The sequence below is a fragment of the Hyla sarda genome, chromosome 9, assembly GCF_029499605.1.
Source record: "Hyla sarda isolate aHylSar1 chromosome 9, aHylSar1.hap1, whole genome shotgun sequence".
In the NCBI taxonomy this organism is placed as follows: Eukaryota; Metazoa; Chordata; class Amphibia; order Anura; family Hylidae; genus Hyla; species Hyla sarda.
The window spans coordinates 32211757-32217756 of NC_079197.1; the positions used below are offsets into that span (position 1 = coordinate 32211757).

The 6000-nt window shown below is 26.7% G+C and overlaps 1 protein-coding gene across 2 annotated transcripts in view; it reads left to right on the top strand.

Annotated features, from left to right (window-relative positions):
* NR5A1 (nuclear receptor subfamily 5 group A member 1) overlaps window positions 1-6000 on the top strand; it is a 229475-nt gene that overhangs the window by 76871 nt on the left and 146604 nt on the right. Inside the window, exon 1 of one of the 2 annotated variants that reach the window (XM_056538143.1) lies at window positions 5625-5791. The exons of the other annotated variant lie outside the window; for it this stretch is intronic. The gene's annotated coding sequence lies outside the window, so the exon portion shown is untranslated. Of the gene's footprint in view, window positions 1-5624; window positions 5792-6000 lie in introns of those variants that run through there. 2 annotated transcript variants of the gene reach the window in all.

Consider the following 6000-nt stretch of genomic DNA (forward strand, 5'->3'; position numbering starts at 1 on the left):
ATGGATTGGTCATCAGAATTTATTTATTGGCCTTTATATGTTCATTAATGTCATTTATTGGCCATTATCTGCCCATTAATCTATTATAAACCTATATAAACCTATCTATTTTGAATGTGTCTTAATCATTGTACATGGATTGGTCATCAGAATTTATTTATTGGCCTTTATCTGCCCATTAATCTATAATACACCTATATAACCTCTCTATTTTGATTTTTTTTAATCATTATACATGGATTGGTCATCAGAATGTATTTATTGGCCTTTATCTGCCCATTAATGTCATTTATTGGCCTTTATCTGCCCATTAATCTATTATACACCTATATAGACCTATGTATTTGGCATTTGTCTTAATCATTATACATGGATTGGTCATCAGAATTTATTTATTGGCCTTTATCTGCCCATTAATCTATTATAAACCTATATAAACCTATTTGAATTTGTCTTAATCATTATACATGGATTGGTCATCAGAGTAATGTGCGATGGACATTTATATATATATATATATATATATATATATATATATATATATATGTCATTAATTGGAAATGTGCATAACCTATGCATTTAGGTCATTTTTATTCTTAATACATTTTTATTAGAGCTATAGTTAATAGATTTGATTTAAAAAAAAAAGATTAATATAGAAGGACAGACACAGAGGTATAGGTTGTGTGCGTTTCCAATTGCTAGTACATATCATCATATATTGTGGGAAGTGTGAACAGATTTATACGTTGTGGGTTTTATATTTAGAATACATTACTAATATAATACAATACTAATATAATACAATACTAATATAATGCATTACTAATATAATACAATACTAATATAATACATTACTAATATAATACAATACTAATATAATACATTACTAATATAATACTAATATAATACATTACTAATATAATACAATACTAATATAATATAATACTAATATAATACTAATATAATACATTACTAATATAATACAATACTAATATAATACAATACTAATATAATACAATACTAATATAATACAATACTAATATAATACATTACTAATATAATACTAATATAATACAATACTAATATAATACAATACTAATATAATACATTACTAATATAATACAATACTAATATAATACATTACTAATATAATACAATACTAATATATTACAATACTAATATAATACAATACTAATATAATACAATACTAATATATTATAATACTAATATAATACAATACTAATATGATACAAGCTAATATAATACAATACTAATATAATACAATACTAATATAATACAATACTAATATAATACAAACTAATATTAAACAAACTAATATAATACAATACTAATATAATACAAACTAATATAATACAATACTAATATAATACAATACTAATATAATACAATACTAATATAATACAATACCAATATATTACAATACTAATATAATACAATACTAATATAATACAATACTAATATAATACAATACCAATATAATACAATACTAATATAATACAATACCAATATATTACAATACTAATATAATACAATACCAATATAATACAATACTAATATATTACAATACTAATATAATACAATACTAATATAATACAATACCAATATGATACAATACTAATATAATACAATACTAATATAATACAATACCAATATATTACAATACCAATATAATACAATACTAATATAATACATTACTAATATAATACAATACTAATATAATACAATACTAATATAATACAATACCAATATAATACAATACTAATATATTACAATACTAATATAATACATTACTAATATAATACAATACTAATATATTACAATACTAATATAATACAAACTAGTATAATACAATACTAATATAATACAATACTAATATAATACATTACTAATATAATACAATACTAATATAATACAATACTAATATAATACAATACCAATATAATACAATACTAATATATTACAATACTAATATAATACAATACTAATATATTACAATACTAATATAATACATTACTAATATAATACAATACTAATATATTACAATACTAATATAATACAATACTAATATAATACAATACTAATATAATACTATACTAATATAATACAATACTAATATATTACAATACTAATATAATACAATACTAATATAATACAATACTAATATAATACTATACTAATATAATACAATACTAATATAATATAATACTAATATAATACAATACTAATATAATACAAACTAATATATTACAATACTAAACATACTATAACTGCAGAGAGTAGTACAGGGTTATGCTTAATGTGACTGGCAGATGATTGTAAAGCTTATATATGTGTATGTATGTGTAATAGTAGTTTTCCTACTGACAGGATCCCATATGACAGCAGAATTTACAGTCTTCATCGCTAAAGATCTTCTGTCTAGCACACCATATCTTATAATCGATATTTAATGTACTATTGATAAGTAAATTTTTATTGTACTTTTTAATTTACTTTTTTTAATGTATTTTGAAATCTGAGTATTTTCAATTCTGCTGCAATATACACTACTACATACATAAAGGCATTTTTAACTGCAGAACATCTGGATAAATATATATTTATGATATAATAGAAATATTAGAAATGTTATTAGAAATATTATGATATAATCTAAACAGTGTTAACGCACCTACACTACACATACATTCTGTTCATGTATTGTATACACTCAATATATTGTACTTTGTGTCTTCATATACCATACACACAAAACACTACACACTCACATTACATAAACATACAGATAGAGAGATAGATAGGAGATAGATAGAGAGATAGATATAAAATAGATAGATAGATATATATAGATAGATAGAAGATAGATAAATAGATATGAGATAGATAGATATGAGATAGATAGATAGATAGATATGAGATAGACAGATATGAGATAGATATGATATAGATAGGTATGAGATAGATAGATAGACAGATAGAAGATAGATAAATAGATAGATAGACAGATAGAAGATAGATAAATAGATAGATAGACAGATAGAAGATAGATAAATAGCTAGATAGATAAAGATAGAATGTTACTTCTTTTTCTTATACATATTTGTTGCAGCTTAAGGGACTTACATGTAACCAACCATATACAAGCTACAACACCGCACAAATATATACAGGCTAACCAATCCAATAAAAAAATACTCATATACATACAAAAATATGGATACACTTACACAAATATATATTTATACATAGCATAGGATAGACAGACAGACATACATATAGATATGAGATAGATAGATATGAAATAGAAATGAAATAGATAGATATGAGATAGAGAGATAGAGAGATATGACCTAGATATGCGATAGATACATACATACATATGAGATAGATAGATGTGAGATAGATACATAGATCGATATGAGATAGATATTAGATAGATAGATAGATAGATAGATAGATATGAAATAGATAGATAGATAGATAGATAGATATGAGATAGATAGATACATACATACATAGATAGATATGAGATAGATATTAGATAGATAGATAGATAGATAGAGAGATAGATAGATAGATAGATAGATAGATATGAAATAGATAGATAGATAGATATGAGATAGATAGATACATACATACATAGATAGATATGAAATAGATAAATAGATAGATAGATAGATATGAGATAGATAAATAGGTATGAGATAGATAAATATAGAGATAGATAGATATGAGATAGATACATACATATATACATAGATATGAGATACATACATACATACATACATAGATAGATAGATAGATATGAGATAGAGAGATACATACATACATACATAGATATGAGATACATACATACATAAATAGATATGAGATAGATAGATAGATGTGAGATAGATAAATAAATAGATAGATTGATAGATAGATATGAGATAGATAGATACATAGATAGATCGATATGAGATAGATAGATAGATAGATAGATATGAGATAGATAGATATGAGATAGATATGAGATAGATAGATAGATATGAGATAGATAGATAGATAGATAGATATGAGATAGATAGATAGATAGATAGATATGAGATAGATAGATAGATATGAGATAGATAGATAGATAGATAGATAGATATGAGATAGATAGATACACGATAGATATGAGACAGACAGACAGATATATAAATAGATAGATAGATATTAGATAGATAGATATTAGATAGATAAATAGATATATAGATATTAGATAGATAGGTGGGTAGATAAATAGAAAAGATAACACAAGCAGGAGCTGCACAACCAAATAGTACAGGTAACTGAGCGGGTGCAAACAGGTGAGAGCAGTCCAGGTCATGGTCCACAATAGTCAATCCAACATCCAAAAAATGGGACCCGCAGCACTCCAAAATAGTAAAAAGTGAGCTTGTATTTACCTATGTTTAGGTGGAACGTTTCAAAAGCATCATGGTGTATCTCCTGCTTGAGAAAGACGCCAAGATGCTCCCTTTTTTACTATTTTGAAATGATGCGGGACATTTTGTATGATAGATGGGTAGATAGATATGAGATAGATAGATAGATAGATTTGAGATAGATAGATTTGAGATAGATAGATTTGAGATAGATAGATATGAGATAGATATGAGATAGATTTGAGATAGATAGATAGATAAATAGATATGAGATAGATAGATATGAGATAGATAGATAGATAGATAGATAGATAGATAGATAGATTTGAGATAGATAGATTTGAGATAGATATGAGATAGATATGAGATAGATAGATTTGAGATAGATAGATATGAGATAGATAGATAGATAGATAGATATGAGATGAATAGATTTGAGATAGATATGAGATAGATAGATATGAGATAGATAGATAGATATGAGATAGATAGATTTGAGATAGATAGATAGATATGAGATAGATAGATTTGCGATAGATATGAGATAGATAGATTTGCGATAGATATGAGATAGATAGATTTGCGATAGATATGAGATAGATAGATATGAGATAGATAGATTTGCGATAGATATGAGATAGATAGATTTGCGATAGATATGAGATAGATAGTTAAATAGATAGATATGAGATAGATAGATATGAGATATAGAAAGTTGTAAGCTGAAAGGACTCAACTATGTTCTTTGTTTCAAATCCCTAAGTATGATGTGTACAGTACTGGCTCTAAAGTTGTGTGACATACTCACTCTTATTCCCTCCAATCATGTACTGGTGTCCTCTACTAACAGAGTAAACAAATAAATATATCAAAATGTAGTCCTTTTAAATAAATAAACCCCACGAATGCTCCTCGTCCTGTGTAATGAGTGGTGAGTGCCTGCGGCAGGGCTCCTGGTGCTGTGACTGAGGACAAGTTCCCCGGATCCGCTTATATTTCTCTGGGTTGTTTTGTCTTTTTTCACTTTTTCTCAGTGATTTTGACCTTCACCAGCTGAAGTGTGGGGTGTTCAGCAGTTCTCTCAGGCCCTGAAGCTCTCACAGCTCTCTTCCTTCTTCTGTTATTTCTTTAGCGGTTTTGTCAGGTAATGATCGTCCCCTGCACCTTATGTAGCGTCCTGTACAGATTGCAGATGAATCAAACTTTCCTGACTACATTGTGCTGCGGGTGAATGCGGAGCGGGCGAGAATGGGAGCAACAGACGGGCCAAGACATGAGAAAAGAATGGGGGGAATCGCCTCTTTTACAATTCCGCGGATCCCATTCTTCTGTCCTCATGGCCTCATAACACTTTAATGGCAAGTTAAAAGCTATTAATAAACTAATTGAATCTCGTTATTACAATTGTAATGGCTCACATATGGCTGGAGATGGTGTCTGCTGCTGTAAATACCCCTCCATGTGGGTCCTATGTGGGTGGATGGAGGTGCTAAAGGGAAATTCTATTCTATTACAGTAGACACAAATGCAGGGACTAAAGGCATCAAGTATGTGTGGTGGGTAAGCA